The sequence below is a fragment of the Panulirus ornatus genome, chromosome 48 (assembly GCF_036320965.1).
Source record: "Panulirus ornatus isolate Po-2019 chromosome 48, ASM3632096v1, whole genome shotgun sequence".
Lineage (NCBI taxonomy): Eukaryota > Metazoa > Arthropoda > Malacostraca > Decapoda > Palinuridae > Panulirus > Panulirus ornatus.
In genome coordinates, this window is record NC_092271.1 from 10,025,099 (window position 1) to 10,040,753 (window position 15,655).

At 43.4% G+C, this 15,655-nt stretch overlaps 1 protein-coding gene across 8 annotated transcripts in view; it reads right to left on the reverse strand.

Annotated features, from left to right (window-relative positions):
• capt (adenylyl cyclase-associated protein 1) overlaps window positions 1–15,655 on the reverse strand; it is a 424,491-nt gene that overhangs the window by 332,277 nt on the left and 76,559 nt on the right. The gene's annotated exons all lie outside the window — the stretch shown is intronic.

Consider the following 15,655-nt stretch of genomic DNA (forward strand, 5'->3'; position numbering starts at 1 on the left):
GGAGGTAAGTTTGAATGGAGAAAAACTGGACGAAGTGAAGCGTTTTAGATATCTGGGAGTGGATTTGGCAGCGGATGGAACCATGGAAGCGGAAGTGAATCATTGGGTGGGGGAGGAGGCGAAAGTTCTGGGAGCGTTCAAGAATGTGTGGAAGTCGAGAACATTATCTCGGAAAGCAAAAATGGATATGTTTGAAGGAATAGTGGTTCCAAAAATGTTATATGGTTGCGAGGCGTGGGCTATGGAGATAGTTGTGCAGAGGAGGGTGGATGTGCTGGAAATGAGATGTTTGAGGACAGTATGTGGTGCGAGATGGCTTGATCGAGTAAGTAATAATAGGGTAAGAGAGATGTGTGGTAATAAAAAGAGCGTGGTTGAGAGAGCAGAAGAGGGTGTTTTGAAATGGTTTGGTCACATGGAGAGAATGAGTGAGGAAAGATTGACAAAGAGGATATATGTGTCAGAGGTGGAGGGAACGAGAAGAAGTGGGAGACGAAATTGGAGGTGGAAGGATGGAGTGAAAAAGATTTTGAGTGATCGGGGCCTGAACATGCAGGAGGGTGAAAGGCGTGCAAAGAATAGAGTGAATTGGAACGATGTGGTATACCGGGGTCAATGTGCTGTCAATGGATTGAACCAGGGCATGTGAAGCGTCTGGGGTAAACCATGGAAAGTTCTGTGGGGCCTGGATGTGGAAAGGGAGCTGTGGTTTCGGTGCATTATTACATGACAGCTAGAGACTGAGTGTGAACGAATGTGGCCTATGTTGTCTTTTCCTAGCGATACCGCCCGTACATGAGGGGGTAGGGGGTTGTTATTTCATGTGTGGCGGGTTGGCGATGGGAATGAATAAAGGCAGACAGTATGAATTATGTACATGTGTATATATGTGTATGTCTGTGTGTGTATATATATGTATACGTTGAGATGTATAGGTATGTATATTTGCGTGTGTGGACATGTATGTATATACATGTGTATGTGGGTGGGTTGGGCCATTCTTTCGTCTGTTTCCTTGCGCTACCTCGCGGGAGACAGCGACTAAGCAAAATAAATTAATAAATAATATATATATATATATATATATATATATATATATATATATATATATATATATATATATATATACACGTGTGTGTGTGTGTGTGTGTGTGAAGAGAGAGCGAGAGGGTGAAGGAGGCAGAATCTTAATGGAAGATTCTAGGTTTCCACGGCACTTGAGGCCAGTGAATGCTGGCGGTGTGGGTAGGGGGGAGGGGAGGATGATGGAGGTGGTGGTTGCCGGGTAGGAGAGTGCAGTTGGTGAAGTGGCTCTCCCATGGGACCAAACTACCGTTGCTACCTTCAGGATTCATTGTCCTTCTCTTCCAATCTCCAGCAATAATACTGCCTCTTCCAAACTCTTTTGACCTTGGGGCCCATGGTTTCCACTTCCTCGCTGCTCCAAACATTCTTCATTCTCTTAAACACCCTACGACTGCTCCCCTCCTTTCCTTTATCCCGAACTAACAACCTACTTTTTCCCTTCCCCACCCTCCTGTTTCTCGTACCTCATGTGTGGTGCGAGTAACCAATCACGGCCTGACGTCGTCTCGTATATCCGTGGGGAGGGATGGAGGGGGTGAACCACTTCCCCCCACCCACTAATTAAAGCGCTCGCCCCTCCCCGCCTGGGCTGAGTCTGCAGACAAGAGGTCTGTATCAGGATAAGAGGTGTATTCATGAGTCTTCGAGCAAAGACTCACTCACATGGTTGCTGGGCCTCCATCATCGCTCTCATCTCGTTAGTCGTAAGCGGCAACAACTCGAAATGTTTACTTACAAGTGAAATATTCTGTCGTTCAACGAATACATTAGAAATGTAAACAACTGATATTTTCTGGGATGTCCCTTTCTCCTAACAAGACCTTCTAGGACTGATGTACGATGACAGCAATATAGTTAAGAAAAACCACCATGTTTGGCTTCATTACAGAATAACTTCAGTAGCGGTCTCAAGAGCAAACCCTGTAGAACACCACTTTATATTCAGTTTTAATGTAAATCCTTACCATGTATTTTCCCCGATGACTTCCGTGTAAACGTTTCTACCTGCCTATATAAGTATTCTTTTATCACCAGCCTCCTACAGAAGGGTCTATCGCCTTCTGACACTCCAATAACATGTAGTTCATCCATCCGTCTCATTTATCTAAGCAAGTTTTCACTGTAATAAAACTCCATGATTTGTAACATAAGACTTCTTCCCTCTGAAACCAAGCTGCTTCTCAGTTAAATTTTGTGTGTGTGTGTGTGTGTGTGTGTGTGTGTGTGTGTGTGTGTGTGGTGTGTGTGTGTGTGTGTATACACCTGCGAATATGTTAAGATGCGTGAGTCTGCATGTGCATGTGTTTACAAGTGTACAAAATGTGTCACTGTGTTTTGCGTGACCCTATGCAAGTTTGAGTGCGAATATGAGTGCATGTGTGAATATGTGTACATATACACACCAAACACAGGAACTCCTTGATCACAATATGAGCACATTCCAGTGAACAAGGACACTCAAGCAAATGTGGAACATATAAAGTTTTCTCCCTCTATACCCGAATTCCTATATCTGTAACTTATAACTTGTAGATATCATTAGGTGCAGAGAAGAACAGGTGCAATCAATTCTACCCGTTATCTAATCGCATATGTATCAACTTTACCATTCCACGTCCGGGCGAAAAAATAAAAATAAAAACTATTACTCTTGGTTAAAACGATCACAACAAATACATGGCGAGAGCAGACATTACAGAGAAGTATTGGTATAATCTACATGACTGTTAACATATGCCAGCAATGTGTTGTTACACAATCTCTCAACTTTATGTGGCAACGTAACCTGAAGCTGACGTTAACACAGGGTACATAGTAACATCGCCAGCAAACCAGCGTCAGTAATACTAGCGCTGTGAATGGTGATGTGACCCACAAAAAAAAAAAAAAACACAACCGTCCTCATCAGCATACAACAGCTAAGACCCACAACTTCAAAATCTACTCATATACCGGGACACGGATCTAGTGCAAATTTAATGAAGCTTAAGGATGTTAGGGAACACTTCGCAGGCTCTTGCTTAAACTGGAATCCTGATATGTCCAACTTACTAACATCCAACACAGTACTATTAAGAAGGAGTTCAGGACCAACACAGCTTAGCACACACTTCCCACTGAGTAAATCACAATCTTACGTAGCAGAAACCATTGGCTATACACAGGCTACCTACTGTTACACCAGCACCACTAAGCAGGGTCAATCCCACTCAATCAAAGGTCAAGTCGATGTAACTCAGTAAACTGGAAGACAATATGACCACAGTGGTGTTGGTGGGTCCAGGTTTGTCGTTATTTACTGAAGTGGTAGGAATCAAGTTTGAGGAGTTAAGAGTTAGGTCTATCATATAACTGGCACTGCTTTTAAACACAACCACCCGCTAATGGACCTAATACGAAACAGTTTCCAGCTGATTATGTGGGAATCAGAGCAACACGGCAGGAATTTAAAGTGGATATTCATCCACCATAACTCCTGCCTTCTCCTTGAGTGCTACTAGTTCCACGAGATTCACCCAACAGACCTGAGTGGTGGCGACATATAGTCACTACCAACACTGAAGTTTACATCTTCCTCGGAAACAATCCAGTAAGATGAAAGCATTCAGACTGACGTCATAACCATCCAGTCTGAATGTTTCAATAAAAAATTGAGACCATTATGAACCTCCACGGAGAAGCTTTACTACTTGCCCCACACACAAGCACCTCTAACCACAAGATCTGAGATGATCTCACTACAGGTTGCATCGTCCTCGTAGGGGGATAATTGGCACCAGCTGACACCGGTGACTCTGCTGTGGTGACTGCGTCTTATCTGAGCCCTAATCTTTCAGCAGGACTGTAGACCAAACTAGTTGATCATGATGAGAAAATATCAAGCAAAACAAGATATAATCTGCGGAATAAATGTAACGTCCCTTATCTACAAGATAATGTAAATACACTACGTTCTAGCACCATCAAAGAATCACTCGCCAACTGTGGAAGACACTGCGCTGATGATCTGAGCTTTTGCAATCTAGTTCCAAAATCAAGTTTATTCTTATGACGAAAGGGGCCCTTTCGTCTTAAGAATAAACTTTTGAATCTATACTTCAGGTGGTTGGTCCATACAAATGATAGGGATTTTTACTGATTCGAAACTATTATGGTCAGGTTTAACAGGTTCCTCTCAAATCTCCAAAACTGCAAACTGTGTTAAAAGATAAAACCACTGTTCCCACTTTGCCAAACAATGAAATTAGCCAAGACCAAAATTTGCTATAAATAATATATTCCAAACATATTTCCTGAGTCGTCTTTGTTTGTAAATGCTCTCGATGGCTCCGGTTAAATTATCTCCGAGTTTGGTGTGTCTGGAAAGACACAGACAATGAGATACTCACGTGAAAGCATCAATCATCATCATCATCATCTGAGCAGGATGGGTCATTTGGTGGAGGGAGAGAGAGAGAGAGAGAGAATGTGAGGAAGTGGTTAAGTTCTAAATATAGTTTATAGTAGTACTGCGGTGAAGTTGGTGGTAGCTGTGCCAAGTCAGCGTCCGGGGAGCAGCGGCCACCAAGGCGTCCGGCACCACCTGATGTATATCACGACTCCCACTAGGCCTTTCCTCCTCCAAAATTCCCTTCCTCTCCTGGCTGGGTCCACGCACGTCTTGCTTCCACTGCCTTACACAGTAGATCACATTTATCAAGAGCCATGACCATTTTCTGAAGCCTCGAACGTCTTGAGAACCGTGATTTTTTTTTTCTAGAAAGGCGTGACGACGCTTGGGTATGATGGTCTGGCCTTTGATCCATCCCTTATGGCTCAGGTCAAATGCAGAGTCATCACGTGTAATACAAGATGTTCCTGGACTATTTCTACCAAGAGTTGTACAATATGCATTCCTTCTGAATTCCAAGATCTGGTCAACATTATCAAGACCCTCCAAAGGATCGAGGTGGTCATTACCATCTTCCCAACTGGTCCCATTCCTCAAGGTGTAGTTCTGCTCTCTCTCTCTCTCTCTCTCTCTCTCTCTCTCCTGTATATGATACGCAGCCACCGACCAGAGAGGCATTACTGGCAATACCCGCCCGGGTGTCGGGAGGGTTATTGACGGCTACGATGTAGGCCGGCATTTCAGTGGTTATCAAGTTTCATTTCTTTGCCCCAGGTGGGTCTCTCATATTTCTGCCTTGCCCATACCTGGGCTGCTGGAATTCAGTCCACTAACACACAATACCTTTATCCCACACATAACTCCTGACAACACATACCTCACATGACTCGCTTTTCGCAACTTTACAGTTTTTTCACTGCGGTGAGTGGTGAGCGCTACGCGATAGCCTTGCTTTTTACAAAATTGTAAGTAACCTTAAGTACTGTGAAGGAGAGAGAGATAGAGATAGAGAGAGAGAGAGAGAGAGAGAGAGAGAGAGAGAGAGAGAGAGAGAGAGAGAGAGGCTGGCACATGTTCTGGTTGCATTCGCAGAACGGCAGCAGCAGAGACCTGTCTCTGCGGGGTCATTCAAACTGGTGTAGTTGCCCCCGGCTTCATTTGTGTAAATCTTACAATCGTCATCATCATCATCATCAGCAAGCAAACAAATCCACCAGATTGGCCATCAACTACAATCAGCAAGCTGTGGCACACCAGTTTGTGTACTGCAGCAGACAACCAGGGTCCAACATGACAGTCATTGTAGGGCAGCAGACGACCAGGTTCCACGAAAACCGCTCGTGTACTGCATCAGATTGCCAGGTTCCAACTAGCGTTCACTGCGTTTTATCAACCACAGGAGACAGGTGATTCAGCCAGGTATCACCAACCTATAGTGACGCCAGTGTGCTCATGAGGACCTCTGTACACCTGCGACACATACTGTGGTTACCATTCCCAACGGACTTGCATGCTTGCCATACTCCTCTACTGCATGTGCACAAGTCTGTTACACACTAGCAGGGAGGCTACAAACACAAAGACATAGACATAAATCAAAATGAGAGATAGCTATAAACAGACAGACAAGCAGGCACACGGAAACATGTTTTGCAGACAGGACAAAAATGTCAAAATATGGTCTACACCCGACCCGGACACTTTCCAAGGCAAGAAGCCGCACGAGGGAAGTACACGACACTCCTCTTAACTTTTACCTCAAAAAGAAAAAAAAAAAAAAAAAAAAAAAAAAAGTCGACCTCAACGGTTCTTCATTTATCAATAGGTGCGTTTACCCAGGTGCTCCCGCATCTTACATATGTGCGCGTACATGCTTATGTATGTTCGTCTTTTATATAAATAAAAGAAAATACATGTGTAAAAACATATATACCTATGACAAAATAAATGTACCTACGTATAAAATAACAATTCATTATATATATATATATATATATATATATATATATATATATATATATATATATATATATATATATATTTATTTATTTTGCTTTGTCGCTGTCTCCCGCGTTAGCGAGTTAGCGCAAGGAAACAGACGAAAGAATGGCCCAACCCACCCACATACACATGTATATACATACACAGCCACACACGCAAATATACATACCTATACATCTCAATGTATACATATATATACATACACAGACATATACATATATACACATGTACATGATTCATACTGTCTGCCCTTATTCATTCCCATCGCCACCTCACCACACATGGAATAACAACCCCCTCTCCCCTCATGTGTGCAAGGTAGCGCTAGGAAAAAACAAAGGCCCCATTCGTTCACACCAGTCTCTAGCTGTCATGTAATAATGCACCGAAACCACAGCTCCCTTTCCACATCCATATATATATATATATATATATATATATATATATATATATATATATATATATATATATATATATATATATTCATATTTATTTTGCTTTGTCGCTGTCTCCCGCGTTTGCGAGGTAGCGCAAGGAAACAGACGAAAGAAATGGCCCAACCCACCCCCATACACATGTATATACATACAAGTCCACACACGCAAATATACATACCTATACATCTCAATGTACACATATATATACACACACAGACATATACATCTATACACATGTACATAATTCATACTGTCTGCCTTTATTTATTCCCATCGCCACCTCGCTACACATGGAATAACATCCCCCTCCCCCCTCATGTGTGCGAGGCAGCGCTAGGAAAAGACAACAAAGGCCACATTCGTTCACACTCAGTCTCTAGCTGTCATGCAATAATGCCCGAAACCACAGCTCCCTTGCCACATCCAGGCCCCACAGAGCTTTCCATGGTTTACCCCAGACGCTTCACATGCCGAGGGTTGAGGGACAAGATACTTGGGAGGTAAGTTTAAATGAAGAAAAACTGGAGGAAGAAGTGTTTTAGATACCTAAGAGTGGACTTAGCAGCGGATGAAACCATGGAATCGGAGGTGAGTCACAGGGTGGGGGAGGGGGCGATGGTTCTGGAAGCGTTGAAGCACATGTGGAAGGCGAGAACGTTATCTCGGAGAGCAAAAATGGGTGTGTGTGTATGTATATATATATATATATATATATATATATATATATATATATATATATATATATATATATATATAGTGCAAATGATTGGGAGATGTATAAAAGAAAGAGGTAGGAGGTCAAGAGAAAGGAGCAATAGGTGAAAAAGAGGGCAAATGAGAGTTGGGGTGAGAGTATCATTAAATTTTAGGGAGAATAAAAAGATGTTTTGGAAGGATGCAAATAAAAAGCGTAAGAGAACAAATGGGAACATCGTTGAAGGGGGCTAATGGGGAGGTATTACCAAGTAGTGGTGATGTGAGAAGGAGATGGAGTGAGTATTTTGAAGGTTTGTTGAATGTGTTAGATGACAGAGTGGCAGATATAGGGTGTTCTGGTCGAGCTGGAGTGCGAAGTGAGAGGGTTAGGGAGAATGATTTGGTAAACAGAGAAGAGGTAGTAAAAGCTTTGCGGAAAATGACAGCCGGCAAAGCAGCGGGACTGGGTGGTAGTACAGTGGTGGAATCTATTAAAAAAGGGGGTGACTGTGTTGTTGGCTGGTTGGTAGGGATATTCAATGTATGTATGACTCATGGTGATGTGCATGAGGATTGGCGAAATGCATGCATAGTGCCATTCTACAAAGGCAAAGGGAATAAGAGTGAGTGCTCAAATTACAGAGGTATACTTTTGTTGAGTATTCCTGGGAAATTATATGGAAGGGAATTCATTGAGAGGGTGAAGGCATGTACAGAGCATCAGACTGGGGAAGAGCAGTGTAGTTTCATAAGTGGTAGAGGATGTGTGGATCAGGTGTTTGCTTTGAAGAATGTATGTGAGAAATGCTTAGAAAAGGAAATGGGTTTTTGTGTAACATTTATGGATCTGGAGAAGGCATATGATAGAGTTGATAGAGATGCTCTGTGGAAGGTATTAAGATTACATTGTGTGGGAGGCAAGTTGCTAGAAGCAGTGAAAAGTTTTTTATAGAGGATGTAAGGCATGTGTACGAGTAGGAAAAGAGGAAAGTGATTGGTTCTCAGTGAATGTCGGTTTGCGGCAGGGGTGCGTGATGTCTCCATGGTTGTTTAATTTGTTTATGGATGGGGATGTTAGGGAAGAGAATGCAAGAGTTTTGGAGAGAGGGGCAAGTATGCAGTCTGTTGAGGATGAGAGGGCATGGGAAGTGAGTCAACTGTTGTTCGCTGATGATAAAGCGCTGGTGGCCGATTCGGATGAGAAACTGCAGAAGCTAGTGACTGAGTTTGGTAAAGAGTGTGAAAGAAGAAAGCAGAGAGTAAAAGTGAATAAGAGCAAGATTATAAGGTACAGTAGGGTTGAAGGACAAGTAAATTGGCAGGTGAGTTTGAATGGAGAAAAACTTGAGGAACTGAAGAGTTTTAGATATCTGGGAGTGGATTTGGCAGCAGATGGAACCATGGAAGCGGAAGTGAGTCAAAGGGAGGGGGAGGGGGCGAAAGTTCTGGGAGCATTGAAAAAATGTGTGGATGGCGAGAACGTTATCTCGGAGAGCAAAAATGGGTATGTTTGAAGGAATAGTGGTTCCAACAATGTTATATGGTTGTGAGGTATGGGATATGGATAGGGTTGTGCGGAAGAGGGTGGAGGTGTTGGAAATGAGATGTTTGAGGACAATATGTGGTGTGAGGTGGTTTGATCGAGTAAGTAATGAATGGGTGAGAGAGATTTCTAGTAATAAAGTGTGTGGTTGAGAGAGCAGAAGAGGGTGTATTGAAATTTTTGGTCATACGGAGAGATTGAGTGAGGAAAGATTTACAGAGGACATATGTGTCAGAGGTGGAGGGAACGAGAAGTGGGAGACCAAATTGGAGGTGGAAGGATGGAGTGAAAAGGATCTTGAGCGATATATATATATATATATATATATATATATATATATATATATATATATATATATATATACACATTTTTTTTTTTTTTTTTTGCTTTGTCGCTGTCTCCCGCGTTTGCGAGGTAGCGCAAGGAAACAGACGAAAGAAATGGCCCAACCCACCCCCATACACATGTATATACATACGTCCACACACGCAAATATACATACCTACACAGCTTTCCATGGTTTACCCCAGACGCTTCACATGCCCTGATTCAATCCACTGACAGCACGTCAACCCCGGTATACCACATCGCTCCAATTCACTCTATTCCTTGCCCTCCTTTCACCCTCCTGCATGTTCAGGCCCCGATCACACAAAATCTTTTTCACTCCATCTTTCCACCTCCAATTTGGTCTCACTCTTCTCCTCGTTCCCTCCACCTACGACACATATATCCTCTTGGTCAATCTTTCCTCACTCATTCTCTCCATGTGCCCAAACCATTTCAAAACACCCTCTTCTGCTCTCTCAACCACGCTCTTTTTATTTCCACACATCTCTCTTACCCTTACGTTACTTACTCGATCAAACCACCTCACACCACACATTGTCCTCAAACATCTCATTTCCAGCACATCCATCCCCCTGCGCACAACTCTATCCATAGCCCACGCCTCGCAACCATACAACATTGTTGGAACCACTATTCCTTCAAACATACCCATTTTTGCTTTCCGAGACAATGTTCTCGACTTCCACACATTCTTCAAGGCTCCCAGAATTTTCGCCCCCTCCCCCACCCTATGATCCACTTCCGCTTCCATCCGCTGCCAGATCCACTCCCAGATATCTAAAACACCTCACTTCCTCCAGTTTTTCTCCATTCAAATTCACCTCCCAATTGACTTGACCCTCAACCCTACTGTACCTAATAACCTTGCTCTTATTCACATTTACTCTCAACTTTCTTCTTTCACACACTTTACCAAACTCAGTCACCAGCTTCTGCAATTTCTCATATGAATCATCCACCAGCGTTGTATTATCAGCGAACAACAACTGACTCACTTCCCAAGCTCTCTCATCCACAACAGATATAAAATATATATATATATATATATATATATATATATATATATATATATATATATATATATATATATATATATATATATATATAAAATATGATTCAGAATCCAAGGACAACCATGTTTAACTGTCTACTGTGCTAACTCGTATAAATTACTGTATGATCAGTTTTCGTCAGGTAAAGCGCAGTTCAGATAAATACTGAAGTTAATTTCAAAACATACTACACTTTCAGAATATGTTACTGTCGCTAGTGGAGAAAATGAGGAATGCTCTTTGGTCATAGTTTCATTCTTCTTGCATGACCTAAACCACGCCAGTAACAATGAACATCCTATAAGTTCCTATTTTACCCTTGGATTAAATACTCTTTTTTTATTATCAAACATGGAGCGAGCAAATCATGGACCTACCAAAGGCCATCTTGGGTAAATGGATGAGAGAGAAAAAGGCTACAAAAATAATCAGGGCTTCGCAGGAGTTTAAAGACCTGAATCTTAAAGGTAGGTTGATTATGGAAAGAGGAGAAGAGGAAGATAAATCCACACTAGAGCTGTGTGAGAGAGGCAGGAAGTATCATGACGGTGGCCAGCCTCCAAAGATAAACGGGAAAGCAGCAGCCAGACGCATGCAGACAGCTCACGAGAACAGAGGCCAAAATAATATCTGCAAAGCAGAAAAAGAACAGGAATAGCGCAGCGGACACAAAGAGATTGCTTAAGATGGGTGATGATAGAAGAATTAAAGAAAAGGAAGGCTTCTAATTCCTCATTTAATGGAGGGGCTAGGAGTAAGAACCTCCCCAAACATGTGAACAGTACTCTATACTAAGGCGGTTATAACCCCAGGATGTATAAAACTACTGCTCTGAGGGGAAAAAATGATGGCACCTATACATCTTTTAAACTTGTCCCCATAATCAGGTCATATATGTGCGTAAGTCCTCCTTGTTTTAAAGTTACAAACCCAACACAGTCTCAAGAGTTTTCTAGGTGAGTCTTACTATATCGTCCAACACGTATGGAAGTGTTCTCACTGCAGTGCAGGTCATCCCTCATACATCCTACATAAGAATACACCGTAAAGCTTTTCATACATCGGTAATGATTCTCAGTTACGTTTGGTAAGTCGACGGGTCGTTCTCCTCCTCTAGCCCGGGTATTATACAACGAAGGGCATTTAGGCCAACGATCCCGAGCCTCTTTTAGCCTGAGTTACTGCCGTGAGGAGGCCTTTCATTGCCCTGCCGAAGGTGCCGCCTCAGGATTGCCTCTGACACTCTTGGCTAAGCCCTTCCCAGGGCCATCTACCTCCACCACATCGCGGCCACATTCCTCCTCTTACTCCTCAACATTACGGCCACATTCCTGCTCCACAACCTCTAGAGGGCGTGGCCAGTTCCCCCGCGACAAGAACAAGAAAAAGAGGCTCCACGACCGACGCCCGGCAACAGCCATTCAAATATGCCTGGACTGTCTCCCAGTAATGATAATAATAATACGAAATACTACGGTGATTCTCGTTCTCTCTGCTCACATCTTGTACATTCTCGAGGAACCACACGTCACACGTGTTTAATTATATGTTTTATAAAACCTGCGTATCAATAAAGTTAAACAAAATCACCATAAGTTTCAAACTATTATTATCTGTTATTAGCTATCATTACCATAGAAAAGCAATCCTAAAAATACATTGAAAAAATGAAACATTACAACACTCCGGATACAGACTACCATAAGACATCCATACTAATGACAGGCACTGATGATGACAGTGTTCAATCGTGTCAACGCCATCACAGCCAACGCTTCTACTCCGTGCCACCGCTGTCCAGGATCCTGCCGTGTTCTGGTCATCAGCTGACGCACTTGGTCCAACAGCTGCACCTCCCTCAATATACAGGAGTGGGCTTTAATCTCTCTAGTTCTACTACGGTGAACTTTCATGGCACCGAGTCTCTTCATTTAGGACTGGAGACTTGATGCATTTCAAGAGGCAAGCTTCAGAATGGGTAATGAATATGGTGGGTATGAAAATAAGTTGTGTTTACGTGTACGATTGTGTGAAACTCTACGAACTGGGGGCGAATATGTGGATGTATAAGTGTGTGTGTGTGTGTGTGTGTGTGTGTGTGTGTGTGTGTGTGTGTGTGTGTGTGTGTGTGTGTGTGTGTGTATTAGCTCTAACGCGTATGAACGGTTGCGTGTATTTTTCTGAGTGTATGCATGAATGGCAAAAACGTACACTAGGATAGGCATGTAAAAATATGAAAATGTATTTTGTGGGCACGTACGTGTAGCGTACCGGTATTATGTCTGGTTGAGTGTGTGTGTGTGTGTGTGTGTGTGTGTGTGTGTGTGTGTGTGTGTGTGTGTGTGTGTGTGTGTACATTATCATTTGATACTGATGTGTGAGCATGTATGAATGTGGGAGTAAGCTAGCTGAAGTGAGGCAGTATCAATCCGTAGGCATTTACAACAGTATTCTTATGGCAGTATGGCCGTGAGCCAATGTGTAAAAGCGTGGGCAGTGTACGTGTAAAGAACAGTACATAAATCACCATGAGTATACGTCAATGAATATGTTGTCATGAGAGAAGGGTTTGTACACGAATATGTAGGAGAACGAGGACGCAGCAATACAGCCATGGATAACTTTGGAAGCAAGTAGATATGAATACAATCTTATCAAAGGGAGCATCAATAACTAATGCACTGCATACACCCTGAGAAACACCCATGAACTGACACAGTACTGCAGGCCGGAGGCAAAAGTGGTGGGAAGGACTGAAAGCCGTCTGGGTGGTGGGTAGGGTAAGAGGTTGGCTGGGTGACTAATTGGGCAGGGTAGGGTAGCATAGGGTGGCCTGCTGGGCAAGAGAGGAGAGGACAGGATAGGACAAGGCAGGGGGCTGGCTAGGTGATGGGCAAGGAGCTGGGTGGGTAGGTGGGTGGCGGACAGGGCAGAGCAGGGGGCTGGCTAGCTGGGTGTGGTCTTGGGAAACTGACCCTGGGAGGGATGGAGGGAGGGAGGCCGCGCCCGGTACCAATTTAGAGTGAGGGCAGACTTAAGACCTTCCCCTCTTCTCTTGGCTCCCCAGCCTGCCCATACCTCCACCTCTCTCCCCAGCCCATCCTCGTCTCCCCTCCTAGACCCTCACAACTAAACCCAAATTTTTCCCTTTCCACCATTTCCTTCTCATCCCAACCTCGTCCTTCCCTTACTCACCAAAGTCACCTTTCCTCCTCTTCTCCCCATGCCTCATCTCTCCCCTACCGCCTTACGGAGAGCCTCTCCCCACCCCTTGCGTCCCTCAAACCAGCTCTCCGACCTTGCCTCTATGCCCAGAACAAAACATCAGCCGCCCTCTTCTCGCCACCACCTCCCTCCCTCCCCCACCTCCCTGACAGTCAACTCCACCCCTAACTCAAGTGGAAATAAAATGAGCAATAACCCCCCGAAATCTGGGCATTACGATTTTCTAATTCTTGGTAAACATAACAATACGAGCACCATTGGTCAATCTGCAATCTCTATGCTGCAAAAAATGAGGCTGGGAAAAAACTATGGTCAGTTCGGCGACGGATTCAGGTACCGCTAAACTCGCCTCCCAATACCCTTGACGGCATATCCTCATTTATCTATGCATCCATCTTCCCCTCATCCTGACCCTCTCATCACCACCATCTTCCTCCAACCTCACTCCTCTACACTCCTTCCATCTTCCCCCACTCTCCCACCTCATCTTCCTCCACCGTCCTTCCTCACCATCCTGCCACCCTCACAACCCTCCCTCCTCATGTTCGTGCACCCTCCGTCCTGAGCCTGGCGCCACCACCTCACCTCCCCGGAGGCGGGACACTACCTCCACTGTTGCTGCACTTCACTAACCCTACCTGGGTATATACTCTTACGTCCTGGCATCACTCTCATCTACGTCTTCACATTCCCGTCCACCGCTTCACACTCCCCCATCACCACTTCAAAACCCTCTTCCACCGCTTCATGGGCCCTCGGCCGCTTCACGCCCCATCTCCATCACTTCGTGCCCTTCTCCACCTTCTCACCACTGGTGACAATTCCATCAGGACATCATCGCCCTTGTGCGTTTGGTCCCACTAAAACTTATTCCAAATCCTAGGGTTTAACTCGTCACCATCATGCAAATCCATGTATGATTCCTGCCACCAAGATACTCGTCACATAATGCAAGTGCACCTGTACTGTATAGCTAACAATTACCTATGGACAGACCACGACCAACCACACGAGGAGTGGACGTTATGATGCCACCATAACGGCCAAGCTCAGCAGTTTCTCTTCCATGTTTCGCCTTTCCCTCTACTTACATGACCTTTCTAATTTGAAAACTCGGGTCAACCCGCGGAACTCATTTCGCTTGAATCTAATTTTGTATTTTTGCATTTTTTGCTACTACTCCATTTATGTTTCAAAAGACATGGACACAACTGGGACATACGTTTTGTCATATCATACTGGCTACTGGACCAAAAAAAATCCACAAGATGAAGTCAAAATTTCACAACCACAGCAAGTTCATAATCCACTCATGAACCCCTCGAGAGTATGCAAATAAAAAAAAAAAGTGATTCCATTTTCAGGTCTGGCATGACTGCCTGATGTCACTATTCTGGAGCAACATGACAACAACAGAACCACACACAAGAACCCGGACCTGAGGAGAGTCATGTACAATCTCCCCAACCATCAACACGTGAATCTCACTATGATATATTGCTAAAACTGTCATTAAGTAACGTGTTACTAGCAAAACCTGCTTAACTTCTGACTTAATTCATGATTATATATATATATATATATATATATATATATATATATATATATATATATATATATATATATATATATATATATATATTTATTTATTTATTTATTTATTTATTATATTTCATTCATTTTGCTTTGTCGCTGTCTCCCGCGTTAGCGAGGAAGCGCAAGGAAACAGACGAAAGAATGGCCCAACCCACCCCCATACACATGTATATACATACACGTCCACACACGCAAATATACATACTTATACATCTCAATGTATACATATATATATACACACACAGACATAAACATATATACACATGTACATAATTCA